Consider the following 21,767-nt stretch of genomic DNA (forward strand, 5'->3'; position numbering starts at 1 on the left):
CTGCTGCCCGTGGGCTGCTGCGGTCCTGTCGAGGAGGGACGAGCTGTGTGGATGATGGAGCTGCAGAGCAGGGACAGAGCAGCAGGGACAGAGCTGTGTCCTGGGGATGGCTGCCCATGCCACCCTCCCAGCCATGCAGCGGGCGTGAAGGGGATGCGATGGGTGAAGGAGGGTGTCGCTACCAGCCTGGCATCGTGCCTGCCTGGCAGTGCCTGGCATATGAGACCTGAGGGCTACTCTGGGCCCAGCGCTGGCCACAGCCAGGCAGATGGACCTGGGGAGGGGGAGGAAGAGGTGTGCTGGCCCTTTAAGAGAATAATTTCGGAGCTGGCCTACTGAGTTATTGATTGGCGCTATGGTAACGTATATTAGATTATGTATGGCTGGAAATGTGTTGTGGACTGGGAGGCTTGTTTGGGAAGCCAGCACTCTTCTTCTTGTAAACCAGCTTCCCGCAGAGGGGTTGGGTTGTGAAGGGTCTGCAGCGTGTCAGCTCAACGGAGCTGAGGATGGGCAGCGCTCAGTGCACGGGTGAGACTGTGGGATCCGGTGCCCTGGTGCATCTTTGGGTCGAAGGGATGGAGGCTGAAGGCTTCAGATAGGTGCTGGCAGGTGGATGGGAACACCTGAGGCACTGGTCCAAAGTGGGGAAAAACCCCACAGCTGGCCCTTTCCCTTCCAAACCAGCCATGGCTGACTCCCACCTTCCATCTTCCTTGGGAAAGAGGAAACACTCATGGAAGGACCCAGCCCTGTTGAAACAGCCCAGGTGAAACACAGGGGTTCACCCCAGGCTCTCCAGCCTGCCTGCCAGGGCTTGGGCTTTGCTTTGTTTTCATGAACTGGCAAAAGACATTTCTTTTCCCCAATTTCTATGGCACAGACGGTGCAGGCAGGCTTAGAGGAAGGTGGGTTTACCAAAACCCCCTCCTTTGCCAGCTGCCTGCTGCCTGTGACCCTGGTTACTCGGCCAGTCTGAGCCTGGCAGCTCTCAGCTTGTGGGGGGTGGGCAGCTCCTTCCAGACCCTCCCAGTGACTTTGGGCTGATCCATGGGAACGGGATGAGGAGCTGAGGTTCACCCCAGTGCCCCTCAGCCCTGGCAGGGACCAGCTCCCAGATGAAGCTCCCAAATCCCAGCAAACACCTTCCATGCCCAGTTCCCTTACTGGCAAGTACTGGGACATTGCTCATCCTGGATGGCTCTCCCCAGAAGGAGACCCCCAGAGGTGTGCAGACCACCAGACACAGCGGAGCTGGGAGATGAAGGCGCCGTATTGATCCCAGGCTCTCGCTGTCACCTTTCGGCGCTGGCCGAGGCCAGCCGCGGGGCAGCTTGGGGAGGCACCGGACCGTGCTGCCGTGCTTGGAGCACGGCTGGGGGTATTGTGCAGGAGTAATTGGGCTTAGAAAATGAGAGGCTTTGCAATCGTTTAAAAGCCAGGAGGGAGGGAGGGAGGGAGAGGCAATAGGGAGAGGCAGCTGCCGGAGGAGCCGTGGGAAGGAGGGAGCAGCCCAGGAGAGGGTCAGAGAGCTGCGGAGGGGTGGGATGTATGTCAGGGTACCCCTGCAGCAGCTTTGAAGCCTGTTTGGGAACTGTGCCTGCTCCTCTTTTCCACTGCTCCAAGAGAAGCCTGGAGCTTCCCCAGCTCTCACTGCTGCCAGATCCAGGGTAGCAGCCACCCCATGAGGGGCTCTGCCAGCACGGGGGTCCCTGGCCAGGGCAGCAAACCCTGGCTGGGGACGGTGAGTGGAGGGAGGGGACAGGACCCTTGGGGCAGGAGGTGATGTCCGTGTGTGGTGCTGGGGCTGCAGGACATGGCTGCACGTGGGACAAGCAACTCTCAGGAGGGAGCCAAGGCTCTTCTTAGGTCTTGCAGGGCTGCTGCTTGTGTCTGGCACCGGTGCTCACAGCGGGTGATTCGGCAGCGTGACGGCATCTCTGGGTCCAGGTATTGAGACGTTTCGCTCCAGGTAATGATCAGCAACTGCTCCAGTGCTAAATACACCCTCTTCTCCTCCCTTGCCTGCCTTTTTTTTTCTGCCTCCCTTCTTCCTCCCAGTGTAGCAGCAAAACCTATCGATGGCTCAGCCAGGTGCTCCAAGCATGTGTGCAGTGGGAGGGGGATGAATCCAGCTGTGGGGGCTGCCTGAAACGCCAGTGGCTGAACCACATCACCTCTACCCTGGGTGCCCAACGCATCTCCCAGCTCTCTGTAGGATGGGCAGGGATGTGATTGCTGCCTTGGGCTAGAGTCAGACCAGAGTGTTGGTCCTGCAGCCACAGGGCTGCTCCAGGAGCTGTTTGTCTTCAGGGTCCCAGTTGGCACTGAGGTTGGGCGTCCTGGGCTGCTTTGGGAGCTGAAGGTGCTTGGAAAGGGATTGTCTCTGGCCTGGATGGGGCTTGGCTTTTAAATGCTCAGGTCCTGAATTTCAGGATGGTTTGAAGTGTGTTTCTGTCTCTCCCATGTACAGGGAATTGCCCAGGTAGTTGCCTGAAGGGCTGGAAACCCTGGGCAAAGCCCACCACAGGTTTTGTGAGCTCAGAGAGCTGGGAAAGGTCATGGGTACCACAACCACAGAAACGTGTCTGGGGGGTGAAACCCCCAGTTCCTGGCTCCTCATTGGGCTGGTGGCTCCACAGGCTCTGGGTGGGTCTCAAAGCTCCAAATGTGGTGACCCCTGCTTGTCCCCCTTCCTTTCCTCTTTGGGTTCTTTCCCATTTCTGTTTCCTTTTTTCCTGCATCCTGGCCTGCTCCAAGGGCTGCAAGAGAAATAAAGTAAAACAGAAAGTAAAACACAATGAGAAAACTCCATCCCTCTTCCCCTGGGATAAGCAGATACAAACACCTGTGGGTGCACACAGATGGCCTGCCCCAAACCTTCATGGGTCCTGGGAAATGCTGTGTGGGTTGGGGTTTTTTGGGGGTTGTTATTCCCTTCTCTCCCCCCCCACCAGCTGCTGCAGGGCAGGAAGGGTGCCCAGTGCCAGGGGCAAGAGTCCTGGCAATGCTGATGGGCTCTGTGGGCAGCAGGTCTTGCTTAGGCTGGGGGAGAGGAGCGGGCTGTGCCGGGGTGATGGATGGAGGAAGGCGGCAGCGTTGGGCTCCCGGCACATCTCCGATACTTGGAGCACTTGCCAATCAATGAAGCCAACGCGCCTGGACTGCTCCAGGGCTATTTAAAGAGTCTGGCTGCCTGGCCCTGATAGAGAGAAGCTGCTGATACCCCCTCCCCTGCCCCCTGCTTCCCCCTCTCCTGGGAGGTACCAGCTGGGCATGGATCCCACCAGGGTCAGTTCCCTTCCCTCTGCCATGGGGATGTGCCAGACTTGCCCTGATGTCCCCCAGGGGTGCAGCCCTGGGCCAGTCCTTCAGCACCAGTCCCTGAACTGGGATGGGGAGATGTCCCTGCTGGGGTGCCCTGTGGATGAGGAAGAGCTGCTGAGGGTCTGTCCAGCCCGAGTACCACATATCTGCTGTGGTTGTAGCTCTGGAAGTAGGGAACAACCTTCTCTGGTTGATGGGATCATCTGGCAGGGATAGGAGGGGTCCTTCTGGTGACCCTCTCCATGGTCAAGACCTGAGACATGCAGGGATTAATCCTGCCTGAGCGTCTTCTGGAAGGGAGAGGAGCCTGGGTGCAGCCAGCTCTGGAGACCCAGAACCTGCTAGCTATCAGTGCAATGAATGTGGCAGTCTCAGCAGTGGCAGTGGTGTGGGGCAGCTCTGGGTGGGCAGCAGGTGCAGGCAGAAGGGGAAGCTCTGAATCAGGGAGTTCTGGAGAAAGTACCTGGTTTCTTCCTCCCCACCCCCCCACCCCCCCAGCTGAGAGGAGCTGACAACTCCAGATCCAGGGGGAAAACAAATGGCCCCGACTGAAGAGGGAGAAGCCCTGCTCAGGCTGCGTTTGTCCAGATCCATATTGGCAGGTGGCCCATCCCTCAGCAGCCCATTAGTCCTGGGAACAGAAAGAAGTGGACCCTGGCGGGTAGGAGCGGTGTGAGGAAGAGGAGGGGGAAGGAGAGGTAAGGGGCGTTTGGGGCATCCCCTGGGGTATTGTTATGAGCCTGAGCTGCCCCCCAGAAGGGCAGGATCCATCCCCTGTGCAGGTAGAGGCATGTGTTGGGGGGTGGAAGGACACCCCTTTCCTCACTGAACAGGCTGGAGCAGCCTCTGTCCATCCCACATCTCAAAGGGCTGCTGAGACACAGGACAGAGGTGGGTGCTGGCCAGGGGCCTTCTGTGCCAGGCAGCTTTGAGGTTCGAGCGTTTCTGCAGCCATGGCACACAGGAAACATCCCCAGCTGGGGAAGTGGCCCCTGCCCCTCTGTCCCAGCACCCAGGGCTGGGGGCACTGGGGATGCCAAAACCAGGCGGCAGCCGGGAATCCACCGTGGGGACCAGCTGGGCTGTACCCCGGGTGCCAGGACCACAGGGAGGTGAAGGGGGGTGCAGGGGTACCCTCTTAGTGTTCAGTTGGCAAGGAGGAGGCTGGGGGACTATGTGGAGCACCCAGACTTCCCAGTGAGCAGGGTGCTCTGTCCTGTGGGGGCTCCTTTCTCACTTGCCCACCCTGGGTGAGGGGAACAAACCTTCGTCTCCCTTGGGGAGGGGCTGGTGGGGCTGTTCTGCTGCTCAATGGTTTGGGTGCAAATGCATCTGGGGAGAACAGGAGCAAAAGGGGGGTGTGGGGTGTGTTAAATCCTTCTTTGGCTTTAAATGTTCCCTTTTGGCTGCAGGATGGAGGGGTCCTCAGGGGTCACCTATGGCCCCCTGCGTTCAGAGACCAGCACCCACCAGCCTCCTGCCGTGCTCCTCGGCACCCCGCTCCAGCTCTCCTCTCCTGATCCCCTCATGAGCTGCAGAGGGGTCTCTCCCACCCCCACCCCCCCACTCCCACCCCTATATTCCTCCCCCCTTCCCCTGCCTTGGCCACTTTTCCCGTCACGCTCATTAGAGCCCTGAGTATCAATCAGGCGGAGATGAAAGCCAGTTGGGGATACATTACAACACCTTGGAAAGGGATGAAAGAGCCTCTTTAGTCCTAACAAACCTCTCCAAGCCGAAATGCATATGGACACAGCCTCGGCACACGCTGCCTTTCATCTCAATTTTCCCCTTTTGGGCTGTTTGGCTCTTCTGCTCCCCCCCCACCCCCAAGCATCAGGGCACGACCATCCCGGTGACACCACGGGAGTGCCTGGCACGGTGGCCTTGGGGCCGTAGGGATGGGTGGCACAGGGTGCTGGGCAGCCTGGGAAGGATATTAGGAGGTTTTATGGGGTTTGCTTTGTGCATCTGTCCCTTCTGATACCTGAGGACTTAGAGGATGACCCATAATGTCACCCACTGGCCAGAGGAAGCCTCCACAGACACCTCTGGGTGCAGCATCACTCCTGTGCCAGCTCCAGGGATGGGTCCCACTCGGGAAGGGGGGTATAAGTTGGGGGGGGGGGCAGGATCAGGCCCTGGCTGTGTTGTGCTATGCAATGGATTTTAAATTTAGAAATTGTTCAGATTTGTACTTTGAAAAAAATCCATGGGGCATTAAATATTTACAGAAAATCAGCAGCTGTGTAAATAATAGAAAAATCCAATATTCTGCCAGGGGACCGGTTTTCAATAAATTTGAAAATTTTATGATATTGTTATTATTATTTATTGCCTATTTTATTTGTCGGTGTCTCTTTTCACAGGCTGCATGGATCTGGGTGTTTGATCACCCCTTGTGCCAAGCCAGCCTCTAAACTTTCTCTGCCCCTACAACCCCTCCCGGCGACGCTGCCTGCTGAGACCTGACCCGCTCGCCACACTGATGGGCTGCGCTCAGCATCACCCGCCTCGGCACAAGCTTTCCTCTGTCATGTTGTGCTCTCCCTGCGGTACCCAGCACCTCACAGCCCCACAGCAACAGGATGTGGTGGCACTGGGAGGTCCCCGTGGTCCTCAGGGTACCACAGGAACCCCGCGGGGGTTGAGGGCTGCGGAGGGTGATGGCGACGTAGCACCTACTCTAATGGGATCCTCTCCACAAGTAATTAAGCCTCGGCTAATGCTAACCGTAATGTGATGTATGTATGCCTTTAACTAATCATTTATTAGCCTCGTTGATGGTTTGTCAATATTAATTCATTTATTTAAACAACTCCGAGCTGTAATGAAGATGTTTGCTTTAAGGGGGGAAAAAAGAGATGGAGCTGCCAGGAGATTTTTTTGTTGACTCGATGGATGTCGCCCTGCCCTGGGTGATGGGGCTGTGGTGGGATGAGGAGCTGCTGCCACTGCTCATCCCCGGGGCTGGTGGCCTCTCCCTGGGGTGTGTGGGGAGCTGCCATGGGTGTAATTGGGGACAAGGTGGAGCTCGGAGTTTCCTGCACCACCCAGGGGAGCAGGATCAGGCCCCACTCCCCACCCCTGGGCTGATGGGAGCTGTGGCAGAGCCCACCGTGCTGGCTGGCATGGGAGCAGCTCTGGTGCCCAGTAGCTCCAGCTCTGCCCCCAGACCAACTTTCTTTGGAAGAAATTTCTTGGTTTGACCTTAAAATGTTCAGGTCGTACCTCAAAGCCTGAAATCAAACCCAAACGTGCTGCCTGGCTCAGAACAATCGGTTTTTGCTTGACTTCCAATTTGCTAGTGATTTTGAACCAGTTTTCATTTCAAATCAAATCCCTTCTATTTATTTATTTATTTATTTTCAGGCAGAGAATGGAAAATCGCCAATAAATTGGGAAAAAAAAAATGTACTTTTGGTTTGATAAGCTCAGGTCAGGTCAGATTTGGTCCTTCTTCTGTATCCTTTGGGTGTTAAAGCAGGTGAGATGCACAAGAGGGGAATGGCATCTCCTGAGGAGCATCCCTGGGCAGTCAGGTCCTACCCTGAACCGCCCCTGACACGGGGTCTTTGGCCAGACATTAAATCCGCTGCTTCCAGCTCTCCTTGGCAGCTTCTTAATATCAACTAGATCACAGTATTAAAGTTAACTTTCTCTTAAACAGGCTTAATTAGCGTCCTTCAGCCAAACATAAATTAATCCTGGGCTGCTCTGGAGGATGCGGAGTTTCCTCCTGATCGATCTCCAGCTCTGGCTCCAGAGAAACTCCTCAAAGAACCAGGTCTTGCTTTTTGGTCATGGTGATGTTGCCCCAGGAGCTGGCAGTGTCCTGGTGTCCTTGGCAGTCAGCTTAGCTGTGGGCACAGAAACGTGGCTCAGGGTGTCACCACAGCGAAGTGTCGGGTGTTGTATTTGGGATGGAGGAACCCCAGACACAGATCCAGGCTGGGAGAGGAGCTCCTGGAGAGCAGCCCTGCTGAGAAGGACCTGGGGGTCATGGGGGGTGAGGAACTTCACACGAACCAGCAGTGGCTCTGGCAGCTGGGAAGGGCGATGGGATCCTGGGCTCCATCAGCAGAGGGGTGGCAGCAGGGACAGGGAGGGGATTGTCCCTCTCTGCTCTGCCCTCCTGAGGCCCCAGCTGGAGTCCTGTGTCCAGAGCTGGGGGCCCAGGACAAGAAAGATGTGGGACTGGTGGAGAGGGGTCAGAGGAGCCACAAAGATGCTCAGAGGGCTGGAGCAGCTCCCCTATGGAGAGAGGCTGAGGGAGCTGGGCTGGTTCAGCCTGGAGAAGAGAAGGCTGTGGGGGGACCTCATTGCAGCCTCCTAGTCCCTGGAGGGAGCAGAGAAACAGGAGGGGAATCAGCTTGTTAAAGGGGAGATAATGGCAGGACAAGGGGGAGCAATGGGGTGGGGGGTGAGGGGCTACAGGACCCATGGCCATGGGAGGATGCAGGGCCTGGCTCTCTGTAGGGTGTCAGGCAGGCAGTGAGACCCCAACCCTTCCATGGAAGAGCAGGGTGGCTGGAGGAGGGGAGGGGGGGGCTGCCCAGCCTGCCACTGGGTCAGGGAGCCGGGAGCGGTGCAAGGTGCCGAAGGGATCAATAGCAATTCTAATATCATACGAGTCAATTTTGACCTGTCATGGGCAGCTCGGCAGGCTGACTCCAGAGCTGCAGGACCTGATAAATGGGCTCTCAAAACCATATTTATAGCAAGAAAAAGCTCATAAAATTGAAGCAAGGGCAAAGCACGGGGAGGAGGCTGCAGCCCGGCTGTGATGCTGACCACGGGCAGGGGAAGGTGGGATGCAGAACATGCCCATCCTGAGGGGCTGTTTGAGGGGTTGGGATTCGATGCCAGAGGGGGTTTTGGGGTGGAGACCCAGCCAAAGGGTGTCCTGGTGAGGGGCAGGGGTGAGCACTGGGGGGGGATGTGGCTGAGGGGGGGTGGGTTGGGTGCTAACCCCAGCAGGCTTCTGCCCCTCACAGCCCTTTGCAGACCCCCACCAGCCACATGCACCCCAGGGACACGGTTGCTGCACAAAGATCTGGGTCCAACCCAAGACCCTCAGTGAGTCCCTGACCTGTTTTGGGGGGAGATATGTGGGGAAGGCACCTTTCCCCCCTTATTGCCCCCGGGGCAGTGAGGCTCACAGCCGCTCATCCCTCCTCCCTCCCAGGATGGCTGCCAGGGAGATGCTCCCCCCATCCCATCCCATTCCTGGTCCCCAAGAGCAAACCCTGCCCAGCATTTCCAGGAGCTGCTGTTCTCATCCATGATGTGGAAGAACTGGGGGGGGAGGGAAGGAGACGGGGGAGCAGATGGGCTTGTGACAAAGTGAGGGGCTGGGCAAAGTGACATTGGCTCCTCCACACCCCAAAAACATTTGTGCCTGTCCCTGCCCCAGCCTGGAGGACACCCCAGGATGGCTCCTCTTGCAGGGACATGGCCAAGAGAGATGTGAAGGGCCATGGTCCCCATGTGGTTCCTCTGCACTCATTTACTTCATTTCTCCCCCATTCCTCATCCTCCTCCCCCTGTTTCAGACCCCACAGTGCTGGGCCATGTTTGCCTTCTCCACCTCTTTTGGCACTTTCCCTGCTGTAAATCCTCCCCCAGAACCACTCCCAATTAGCCAGGGAGATTTACTGCTCCAAAATAACCCTCCCAGGAGGGGGCTGAGCCCTGCTCAGCACCCCCAGGGGTGGGCAGGAGTGTGAGCATCCCTGCATCCTCCCTGCATCAAGGAAAACCAACTGGATCCAGACACAGGGATGAGTTATCCCAGCATTAATTGCACTGTTGGCCATTGGCTTTATCAGGTCTGGAGCCCACCATGCCTGTGTGTTACAGGTGTGATGAGCTGGCTGGTCTCAACTGGAGTCCTCCATAGGGGGAAGTCTGTGGAGGAGAGTTTGAGAGAGGGAGGAGAAGGTGCTGAGGGAAGGTGTGAACATGAACAGGGCTTGATTTTGCTGCCTGAGGGTCCCCATAACTGGGCCTGATGCCTCTCAGCTGTACTGTTCACACCAAGTCCTCTGCATGCCGTGTGGCTGGCATGTCCAGGATGCTCCCAGCTGATCCTGGGGTGGGGGTCTGCCAGGAAAGAGGGGGTGGTTTTTTTTCCCCTCCCTGTAGAGCAATTGGAAGAACAGGAAAGCACACACCTCTCTTTTCCCTCCCTTACTACTTTCTTCCCCTCCCTGAGCCTTTCTCCCCACCCCCTGCACAGCAAATACATGCCCCAGTAACACTGGGACCAGTGCAACCTGTCAGTTGCCCTGAGGCACCCTCCTGGAAACCCCTGCCCTGGCCCTGCTGCTCCTCCCTTCTCTCTATCTTCCTCCCTCCTCATCTTCCTCCCATTAGCCTCATACTTCCCTACTTATCCCTCCTGTGGGGCTTGGGCGCAGCCTGGGGTGGCTTTATCCTCTGGTTGTGTGACAGAGCCATGACTCCCTGTGCTGCTGTGGCAGGAACTGAGTCTGCTGGGTCTCAGCTCCAGCTGCTGTGTGCAAGGGCTGGGAGGGAGGGATGGGTGCAGTCCTCAGGCTGGTGCCATGGCTTTGGGAATTCTGAGGAGTTGCTTTTTTGCTCCGTGCCTCAGTTTCCCTTATGGCCCAGGAGGATGATGCACTTTTCACAGACTCCCCAGGTTGGAAAAGACCTTTAAGCTCATCAAGTCCAACCATTCCCATCCTGTGCTAAACCAGATCCCTGAGCACCTCATCTCCCCTTTTTTAAACACCCCCAGGGAAGGGGACTCAGCCCCTCCCTGGGCAGCCTGTTCCAGCCCTGACAACTCTGCCAGGGAAGAACTTTTCCCTCCCATCTGCTCTGACCCTGCCCTGGGGCAGCTTGAGCCCATTGCCCCTTGTCCCATCTCCTGTCCCCTGGCTGAAGAGACCATCGCCCACCTCTCTGCACCCTCCTGGCAGGGCAGGGGAGGTGGGCAGAAGGTCTCCCCTCAGCCTCCTCTTCTCCAGGCTCAACACCCCCAGCTCCCTCAGCTGCTCCTCAGAGGATTTGCCCTCCAGCCCCTTCCCCAGCCTGGTTGCCCTTCTCTGGACTCGCTCCAGGACCTCAATGTCCTTCTGATGCTGAGGAGCCCAGAACTGGACCCAGCACTCGAGCTGCAGCCTCCCCAGTGCCCAGTCCAGGGGCACAATCCCCTCCCCAGCCCTACTGGCCACACTATTCCTGACACAAGCCAGGATCCTTCCTTACAGCCTGCACTGGAAGCACGGTGGGATACTGCTGTGCGAGGACAAGACCCCCCCAAGGAGTATTCCCAGGGGTTCCCCAGAGCCCTGCTCCCCCGAGGCTGGCTGGGCTGGCTGCGGTTCTCCATGTGCCAGGAGCCAGCGCTGGGCAGGTTGTGTCCGGGATGAGAACGAGAAGGGTCGAAGCGCTTTGCGGGTGAGACGGTGATGGTCTCACTGCTGCCACCTCGCTAGCCTGCTCCTTCCTGGCCCAGGAGGAGCTCTGGGAGCTCACATGGGCAGCAGCGGTTGTGGGGAAGGAATCAACTATTTGCTGAGGTTTTCATCCAAAATGGGCAATTTTTCTGTTTCAAATAGGGGAGGAGAAGGGAAAGATCAGGATGTGAAGCAGACAAATTCAATCCTGTCTTCCTCCCTCCCTCCCTCCCTCCCTAGCAAATCCACTGGTTTCTGTAAGAATGAGGCTTTGGGTTTGTTAAACCCCACAATGTTCCCCCCAAAAAGCTTGGGATATTAATTATATTTTTTAAAAATAATTCTCTAGGGGAAAAAAAAAAGGCTTGGACATCACATTTCTCATCATGTGAGGGAGTTTATCAAGCAGCTCAGCTGGCAGGGATCTCAGCAGGGGTCTTCACAACATCCTTGCCAGCACTGCCCAGGAGACACGTGTGAGTCCAAGCACAGCCCAGGGCTGCGTGGACATATTTCCCTCTGCAGACCCTGCTCCAGAGAGGATCTCGCTCCACCACCCGCCTCCCTCAGAGAGGAATGGGTGAAGAGGGCTTTGAAGGTGGCTCAGATGCTGCTCAGATTGAGCAGGGAAGGCCACAAAGAAGAAACAACAGGGCAAGGAGCTGCTTTTCCCCAGGGTCCCAGCTTGTAACTGCCATGGACAGGGGTGCCTAAACTCAGGAGTGAGCTACACAACCTTGTGGGGTGAAGCAATGTGAGAAGCAGGTTGTAGGACTGGGTGGGAGTGTTTGGTCATCTTTGGGGTGTTTATTGCATTGCAAATGCCTTCTCTGGTCCTGGCTGGGTGAGACCTGGATGCACAAGAGGAAATGTCCCATGGAGCACAAGTGTCACACTGCCTTATGCAGAGGGAGCCCTGGAGCTCTGCTTTTCCCCTCTGGTGAACATTTCAGGAAAGCACCTGAGCAAACGGTGGGTGGTCAGGACCTGGTTCCCCCCCTCTCCTTTTGGTGGTTCCCTTGAGGACCTGAGAGAGGCTGCCTGGATGGAGGATGGCCACCCATCCCTCTGCCATCAGACATCAAGAGCCTCACACAGAAACCTGAGTCGCCCAAGAACTGCCAACCTGCAGGTACCAGCGTCCTGCCCTGTCCTGCCATCCTCCTGTCCACACCACTACTGCAGACACAGCCCCAACCACAGTTCCACCTTCATCAGGCCCCACGTGCTTTCCTGATGGAAGGGTGGCTGTTTCTAGGTGGGACAAAGAGAAGTCAGGAAACACCAGTTTGGAGAACCCCTGACTATGGTGGAAGATGAACTAATGACCAGCATCTCCTGGTCCTGAATGGAGCAGAACAGCTTCTGGATGTCCATTATTGTTGTGTTCATCAGGACTTTACAGCATTTGTATGGTGGTGATGGGCAGCTCCCTGTCACCTGTGACACTGCGCCCACCACCACCTGCACGACCTCTTCCTTAAAGGGTCTTCATAAGCATCAGCCTGGCACCAACACCCCAAGGACTCAGCACCACAACAGCACCTCCTGTCCCCAGGGGGTGGACACAAAAAGCCCAAGGCAGACAAAGGCCAGGAAGAAAGTTTCCTGCAGTGGTGACAAGTTGAGTCCAAGCTCCTGAGATGTGGTGCTCCCAGCATGAGGCTGTGATGCGTTCCTTTGTGGATGGAGACAGATGTGTGCCAGAGGTTCTGCTCCATCCCTTCTGCTCCTTGGCCACACGAGAGAGCATCTCCTTCACTGCAGACAGACGCTCAAGCCTGGCCTGTTGGAGACAACCCAACCACTGCCATGCTAGGCCTACATCCTCCACGTAGGCCTGTTCTCCAGGTCTCCATTGTCTCCACAGTTTATTACCCTTAGGCCCCACGATACCAATGCACCTCTAGAGCAACAGGGGCGGTTGTGTGGAGAACCCATGCATGGTAAACAAGGATGAGCATTGGGAGATGATACATCCGCACCTAGCCGCTCTGCCAGCCCTTATCTGGGGAAGGTGCATCCGGAGGAAACAAGGAAGAGCTAAAGGGGACATCTGGCTGCTCGAACCCTTGGCCCCCATCTCCACGTACCAGGTGAAGATCCTGGCGTCCTCTTGACTGAAGCTAGGCAGAGCGGCTGCGTCTCCGGCCCTCCTATCTCCTTGCAAAGCATGGCAGTTCCTGAATTGCCCGGCCACGGCGGGCCCTAATGGCCCAGAGCTGATGTTTTATTGTCGGGTTTAAAAGTGTAATTAGTTCAAGTGTAAACAAAAAAAACCCCTTGCTTAATTAAGAATTTTTAAACAGGGTAGAGAGAGATTCCGGAAACATTAATGAACCCCAGGCAAGCACCATAAAATTGATCGAGGGAAGAGAGACAGCGGGGGCCAGGGGAGGGCTGGGATGGGGATGCCTGATGAGAGGGTATTACCACAGAAAGCGCCTTCAGTTTACTTTGGCCGCTTGAATGCCGGAGTGCATTTGGAAGCCTGTGTATCTGGCCATGGGTCTCCATAGAAATACCTAATGATTTTTGATGCATTAATGGGAGCGACGGACAGCGGTAATATATTGTTTAAGGAGACGGAGAGGATCCTTTTAAGACTGACATGTTATAGATCAAGAGTGATGGGATGGGCCTTAGGTTGAGGTTCCCCATTGCCATGGCCTGTTGGGCCCCATGCCTCAACGAGGAGCAAATGCCAGGCTGTACCTTTAAGAGTCCATAAAAAGAACAAATAAAATCAAAGTGCTGTTTTCCCACCACCCCATCCATCCCTTCAATGCTCTTTTTTTGCTGGTGCCAAGAGAAGCTAAATATATCTGCCTTTCCCGTCAGCTGTGTAGATGGGAACAAGGTCTTAGAGGTTCCCATCCAGACAGCTTCCAGGCCTGAGCGGCAGATGTGTGTCTCCAGGTTGCTATATTCTCTGTTCGTTGAACCCTCTGGAGCAGGACAAGGTGGCTGGAATGTCCTTCTTCTTCCCATTGACTGGGAAGCAGCCAAAGGCTCCGTTGGGCTCTCTTCAAGGCCTGCTGGCCTTTCCTTGGCTGGTTGGGTTGTTTGGCATGAGGTGTTGGCAAAAGTCAGCAGAAGGAAGACCCTTGAAGCCTTACAGTCTGTGGATGTCCTCTTGAAGGTGATGAGAGGGACAGCTGTAAGGGTCCAGAGTAAAATGAAAAAGAAAGAAAAGTCAAGTTCTGCCTTGAGAAAGGTCATTCCTCTTATTATTCCCTTGGGAAAGGTCATGCCTCATTCTACAAACAGGGGAAAAGAGCCCTCTGCTCAAGAAAGGAGTCCTGCTGTCTCTTTTGGTCTGAGACCTGTTCAGACCTGTTGGCAGCTGAAGGACTTTGAAGGTCAAAGCATGGTTTGGCTTTTCACTTCCTGGTCCAGCAAAAGGCCCCAGGCACGTCTTGCCCAGTCCTCTGCAGCAGTCAGGTCCTGGAGGATCACAGAATCACAGGGTTGCAAAAGACTTTTTAGATCATCAAGTCCAACCACACCTGTCCTCTACAGAACCATGTCTCTGAGCACCTCATCTACCCATCTTTTAAACACACCCAGGACCAGTGACTCAGCCCCCTCCCTGAGCAGGCTGTTCCAGTGCCCAATAACCATTTCAGTGAAAAATTTTCCCCTCACATCTGCTCTGACCCTGCCCTGGTGCAGCTTGAGCCCATTTCCCCTTGTCCTGTCACCTGACGCTTGGGTGAAGAGACCAACACCCATCTCTCTCCAACCTCCCTTCAGGTAATTGTACAGTGATAAGGTCCCTCAAGATGTTTAGCAATTTCCTGTTCTTCTGGTCAAAGTTCCCTTTGCCAGACCTCCACACCACAGGCAATGTCTCCTGGAGTTCTGCAGAAATATCCACTATGTTCTCCCCTAGACCTCTGTAACAATCATGTCTGATGCCACCAAAATCCTCAGAGGGAAATTGGGTCCTGCCTGGGAGCCCATCTTCAACCTCATGTGGTTACTCTTCTCCTTAATAGAGATGAAGAGGAGAACAGCCAGTGCCCTGTTCGACCAGGCTTGCTGGTACCTTCTCCCTTCTGGCATACAGGAACTCACTGCCCTCTACTCTTCCTCAAAGGTCACATCTTCCAAGCATTTTATTCTTGCTCCTTCCCTCCATGGCTCCCCAGGGTGTCCACCTTTTCCCTGTGAATCTGACACCTAGTCTGGGGGAGCTGCTCCAGGGGGACCTTGCTAACGCTGACTCAAGCAGGAGGGGGACTGCCAGGTCTGGCACCTCTCCTGGTCCCTGCAGAGTCCCCAGCCTGCTCAGAGCACTGTGAGCTCTGTTGAACAGGCAGTGCTAGCTCCTCCACCTCGAGGGATGGCAATGACCAGGGTGCCAACAGGTGACACACCAGTCCTTCACCAGACCCTGCTCTGTGAGCTGTCACCTCCATGACAGGGCTTCACCGGGCAGAGAGAGGACCCAGGTAGTCAATGTGAAAGAAAACAAGGCCTCATACAATGAGCCTTGCTCAAGCTCACTCCTTCTCCTAGCAGCATCACCTGGAGGTGGGAAAGCTGAGGTTGGGGGAGTTCAGACCCTATCAACTCCTCAGGCAGTCGGGCCCTCATCTGCGTGGGACAGGCCGCGCTGCTGCAGGAGGAATGGCTCCTGCCAGCAGAAGACTGTGGAAGAGGAGATCTGACTGAGGCCAGTGGCTTATTCCCTACGTGCTGGTTGGGGCTGGCGGGGTTGGTCCTGCCAGCAGAGTGAAGCTCATTAGTTCTCCTGCTCCCGGCCATAACGGGCGAGGAGGGACATTCTGCAGTGCTGGGCCAGGGCACTGTTGCTGCTGCTGCTGCTGCTGCTGCGGTGCTGAGAGCACACAGACACCTGCAGCAGGGACAGAGCCCACACCTTGCATTCAAAAGAGGACGCAGAGCTTCACCGAGGCGCCAGGAGGGCCCTGCCATGCCTCGCCTCTCCCCTCCCGTCACCCCTTGCGGCGTCAGGGCCCGCGTGCCGGCGCAGCACCCACTCGCAGAGCTCCCACGGGTCGCCCTGGGTTCCCCAGGGCTTTGTCCTCCCGCCTCCTCTTCCGTCTTCTCCTCTCTGCCTCTTCCTTCATTATTTCTCTGCTCCTCCCACCCTCTCCCTGCCTCTCCTCCCTTCCCCTGGCTTTTGTTCCTTCTCTCCTCTTCCCCTCCCTCCTCCCAGAAGCCTTCCCCCATCTCCAATCCCCGCTCTGGCTGCCCAGCCTGTGTCAATTAAGTATCGATCCCCTGTTCTCTATCAGTGGTCAGCTGAGCTAACCAGTCCTGCTAGGTGCTTTTCACAGTGATGAATAATAACAATAATAATAAAGGGGTGGGGGGGTAGGGGGGGTGGGGGGAGGCAGCTGCACTTCGTGCCTACAGCCCTTCACCTCTCCCTACCCCGCGCACGCCCGCCCTCGCCCCCTCCACAGCTACAGGCAAAATCGATAGCGTGGAGTCAGGAATGGAATATTTTTATCCTCTAATTGGGAAATGTGCTTTGACAAAGCCCAAGATGCAGGGAGGGGGCCGGGAGATACTGTACCAAGAGTCAGGGAAGGCAGCAGAGCCCGGCCAAAGCGGGGACGCCGGGGATTCGCCGCTGCAGCTGGGAACGGCGGAGAGGAGGTGATGGTGGTGGGGACTTTGGGTCCAGGGGCCAGTCTTGGCCCAGGGGATGTTGGTGAAGGACAAAAAGAGGACAAAAAAAGCCCTTTCTCCCCCCCACCCCGCTCTCAGCTCTCTGACAGAGCTTTGCTGCTGCAGGGGACCACTCCAGGGTCCCCTCTCCTGCGGCATGATGTGCCACCCAGGCCTGGTGGTGCTGAGCAGCCTAAGACAGTTGCACATGAGATGTCACAGTGAGGTGTCCCAGGAAGCCACCAGCCCAGCCCAGGTTATCCCTGGGGAGATCCTTATCCTGTAATACCCAAGGCAGTTGGCCCCCATGTGTTTGCAGAGATGCCCACATGAGTGACAATCCTGCAATGACCCTTGTGCTGCAGCTCCAAGCTCATAAAAGCTAGAAATATCTTCCTGTCTCCAACTGTGTGGGCCAGGTGAGACACACTGTCTGTAAAATACCCCCTTTCTCCAGTCAAACCAGCTACCAGTGGGACCCCAGGCACTGCCAGGTCTGTAGGCACCAGTCAGGCATTACAAGCCACCTCCCGGTCCAAGAGGTCAGCATAAGGGATGCTGGCAAAGGACTACAGCCCCATATAGAGGAGGACAACCAGGATCTATGGTTGAGCCCCAGGGAAGGTGGCTGGAGACCCTGGGAAGCCTCAGAACAGCTGGGGAGACCAGACAAGTCCATGGAGGGACACCAGGACACTAGTCACAATCCTAGGTCAGCCCTCCTGTCAGTGTCAGGCACTGGCCATCCCCACCATGCTGCTGCTTGGCTCCAGTCCAGTCCTGCTCCTGCTTCTGACCAGCAAGGCTTGTCTTCCCCACCCACACTGTCCCACCACCTGCCCTGGCTCTGACCCATCCAGACCCAGCCTGGCCCATCTCAGCGGGTACATAAGACCATCATCACAGTGATGCTATGGCTCTGCAGGGAGGCAGAGGAAGAGGATGGATGTTTTCAGGGCTCTGCTGAGCCTACTTTGGGACAAATGAAAGACAATAATCCCCTAGGAGCTGTGGGGCACCAGAACTCTTTAGGGCTGTCAAAATTAATACATCTGTTTCTAGTGCTTCCCCTTTCTGAGTCTCCCATAGCCTGTCCCAGCCAGCCTAGGGGGTCTGCAGCAGTCAGGGCCAAGAGAAAGGGCTCCCAGAGCCAGTCCCAGCCTAATAATGGGGCTGCACTGGGCAAATTGGGGGGGGTCACACACTCAGGGGGTCACACACCACAGGGCTCATTTCCTCGGCTGTAGAATTTGGGGTGAATTAGTAAGTTGCCTCTAAATTAGTCTCCAGGCTTCAAATTTGGAGCATGTGGTGCTGTGCTTGGGTCTTAATTAGAACATCGTTCTTAGGCAATCTAAGGGCCCAGGGTGACAGGCTGGGGAGAAATCCAGCTGGGAAAGTGGGCCAGACACTCTGGACCTCAGGCTTTAAATAGCCTGGCTGCTCGGTTTGAGGGAAGCTGATGTGAAAATCAAAGCAAAGATGAGCAGAAATGGCTGGGGAACCTGTGCAGTGATGGTTCCTTCATCAGACAGATATCAGGAGCGGTGTTGACCTCAGCTGGATGAAGTGTACGAGGCAAAGATCCGGAAGGAAATGCCATTTAAAAGCTGAAATTAAATACTTTGACCTGCCAACGCAGGATGTTTCAAATGATACTTCATTTCCAGGTTTAAGATGCTTATAACATCTCTGAGTGAGTTAATAAGTCACTAGATTTTAGTCTAATCCTATTTTCCCCAGTTTTGCTTCATGGGAGATGCTGACAAGTTCTGGTTTAGAGAGAAAAAAAACCCTTGTAAAGGCTGAAAATGATATTTCTCATTGCTCTGGGCCAGACCAGTCGTGGTTCCCTGCTCACACCCAGCCCTGCTGAGCTGGGCTGGTGACCCTGGTCCTTAGGAGAATGTTGAACCTGGCTTGTCTGCCTCAAAGGATCCTAATGGCAACAGAACGTGGCACCAAAACGTGGCCTTTCTGTGTTCCTGGGGATGGATGCTAAAACCTATTGAAAGTCTGTGTTCAGCAATAAGGGGTGGGTTGGGAAAAGCCAACAGATTCCCTGAGTGTGGGGGCTGTTCTGGGGGCATTTCAGGTCACCTCAAAAGCAAAGAGCTAGGGTGGGGGTCCAAGAGGACCCTGGTGAGGCACCCACAGCATGAAACCCACAAACAGCACCAAAACCATCTTGTTTTCCAGTTCTAGGAAGGAGCTTCTGAGCACTGTCTGGGCTCCCCTGGGGTCTGGAGAAGATGGGGCTGGGTTGGCCAAGGACCCAAAGGGGTGATGACTGCCTGTGTGTGAGGCAGCATGGCTGGGCAGAGCAAATCTCATCTACTTTAGTCTCAACCAACAACGTCCTTGAGGAGTCTGAAGTGATCTGGAGAAGCCTGGGGTGTTTTAACTCTGTCTTTTTGATCTGGTTTTAGGTTTGCTTTCAAACCCTTTAAACAGCTCATCTGCTTGCATCCAGCCCATGCCTCCTCCACAAGAGCACTCTTTGTCTGCCTTTGGCTGGTTTATTTTTAGGCACACTAGGAGCTCTGCCTTGTTGTGACCATGCACATGAGGCCATTGCAGGGGTGGAGAGGGAGATCCAGCACCCAAACAAGACTGCTCCTTTCCACCCAGCTCCAAAAGCTTGCAGCCCCTAGATTTGATTTGCTTCTGGCTGCCCCTTGCCCTGCCAGCAGTGCCCAGGGCTCACTGTGCTGCCTGTGGGTGAGATGCTGGCTTGTCCACCCAAGGAGAGACCAGGTTTGGTGCATGCCTTGGGCTGGGGCTGAGCCAATCTTCTTGGAAATAAAGATAAATCGGCAGCTCTGCCTCCCACAGCAGGGCAGGGAGTGATTGCAGTTGCCATAGCAGTGGGTACAGTCCTCTCCCTCCAGTCCTCCCTGGCAGCCTGGTTTATTTTTGGCTATTATTTTTTTTTTTCCAAACTGTTTTGAGTGAAACTAAGGTGGAGTTGGATGGAGAAGCAAAGCAAAGCTGGATTCATCCTCCTCTCCCCATGCCAAGGGGCACTCAGGGATGTGTATGGCAAAGGCAAATCATGGGGGCTGAGGTGTCCTTCAGGACATGGAGGTGATGTAGCATCTCTGTGACTGGGTCAGGAGTGGGCATGAAATGGGATGCCTTCATTCATGGTGTGTCTAGGGGTGGAAATCCCAGTCCCTTCCTCTTTATAACAGAACCTGTGAGAACAATGGTAACCTCCTTGGTGGAAAAGCTGTCTGGATTAGGAAGGTATTTGTCTATGAAGCACAGGTGGACCATCAGCCTGGCTGCTCCATCCTACTCTTACAAACCTCCAAGACACAAGGAAAGGACAAAAACTTGTGCCAGGGAAGGTGGGTCACAGGCAAAAGGGCAGCTCTGAATCCCCTGCCCATGGAAAGCCTGTCTCTGAGCACCTCCCCTGGGCTGGTTGGTGCCCTACGCTGTTCCCCAGCTCACCCAGTTCCAGGGATCTGGACTGGATTGCCTCCATGTGCTCCTGGTGATCACCAGGGTGAAGGGCCCTGCTGAGATCCCAGGAGAAAATCCTGCTTTGAAGGTTCCCAGAGGATGGACAACTGGACAGACAGACGTCAGGGTGACACCCTCATCCAGGACAGCAACAAGGGCTTGAAAGACAACAGCTTCTGTTTAGCCTGGAGAAGAGGAGGCTCAGGGGAGACCTAATTGCTCTTTGTTGTAGACAGGTGGGGGCTGACCTCTTCTCCCCAGTGACAAGTGACAGGACAAGGGGAAACAGCCCGAGTTGCACCAGGGAAGGTTTAGATTGGATGTTGGGAAAAACTGGTTGTTTGGCATTGGAACAGGCTGTCCAGGGAGGTGGTGGAGTTCCCATCCCTGGAGGGATTTAAAAGATGGGTAGATGTGCTTAGGGACATGGCTTGTGATGGTTTTGGCAGGTTTGGGCGATGGTTGGACTTGAGGATCTACATGGGCAGAAGACTTGTGCCTGGGTGCAGGACCTTCCTCAACATTTCTGATTGTCTTAGGGGTTCTGTTGCTGCTCACTTCCACATTCCCCAAAATCACCCCCTTTCTTCTGCAGTGTCCTGGGCCTGGAACAGGTTTGCTTCTTCTGGAGAACCCAGGATTGGGAATGTGGGTATCATTCCTTCAGCCTGAGACCAAGCCTCATGGAGGACTCCCATGTTGGGTTCACAAAGATCAGTGCCTGGGACCCATTCTGATCCTCCCAGTCTTAAGTCATCCAGGGAAAAAAAAAAAAGGGGCAAAACCACAGAAATAAGGTTTGGTGGGAAGGTGGAAATTTTCAGGGTGGGAAAGTTTGCAGCAGGATCTAAGGACAGGAGGATGCTGGGCAATAAAAGGGGAGATAAAACACAGTGTTGATAAATGCAAAGTCATGCACATGAAGAAAACAACCTTAACTACCTACATCCCACGATGGGCTCCAAATTAGCTATTACTGCTCAGGGAAGAGCTCTTGGACTTAATGTGGGCAGTTCTCTGGAAATGTCAGCTCAATGTTTGGCTGCAGTCAAAAAGGCAAATCGGATGTTAGCAATGATTAAGAGAGGAACAGAGGAGAAATCAGAGCACATCATTATAGTCCCGTCTCAATCCATATCTGATACTCCCATCCCCTCCTGCTCTGGGAGCTGAGCAAAGAGAGGCACTCAGGGTGGGGTTGGCTGGTACCCACCTACAGGAACAATAGGGGCCATATGAGAAGCCCTAAAGATTGTGAGAAGAGGGGAAAATGGTTCTTTTCTTGTTTTCCTAACAGAAGAATGAGGGAGACTCCCAAATCTCCCTGATGGGCAGGCTCAGAGCAAAGCAGAGAGAATCCTCTTCCTGCTGTGTTTCCTTGTTTTTCAGAGTTTCCTGTCTCTGGGCTGCTGAGCCCCAAAGCATAAATGTGTTTGGAGGAGCTGAAATAACCACCCCTTGAGGGTAGACCCATGGGATGGCCAGTGCAGCCTCAGCTATTAGTCATGAAGCTGAAGATAAGGAGAAGTGGTTCAGCATGAGAAGTGTCACCTTATTTCTTACCAGCTTTTCCCTGGGATAGGGATGTTCTGAGGGTCCCAAAGGTCTCCTAGAGTTCAGAGGAGTGAAGGGTGAACCTGTGGGCCAGGAGGAGGGTGGCAGAAGGGAAAACCTGTCCCCATGGATGACCTCATGGAAAGTCATTGCTGCTCCTGGCTGATCTGGGTGCTGGGCTTGGGAGTGAGGGATGTGTTTGGTTTGTGCTGCCCTGAGAGAACTCTGAACCCAGGAGGTCTTGTCTTCCCTTCCCAGTATAGTTGCTGCCTTACTGATGCTGAGCAGAGATTGGGCTTGAAAACCAGGAAATCAGCTGTGAAAATCCAACATTTGTCTCCC

This window comes from Gallinula chloropus, assembly GCF_964237585.1.
Source record: "Gallinula chloropus genome assembly, chromosome: 28".
NCBI lineage: Eukaryota > Metazoa > Chordata > Aves > Gruiformes > Rallidae > Gallinula > Gallinula chloropus.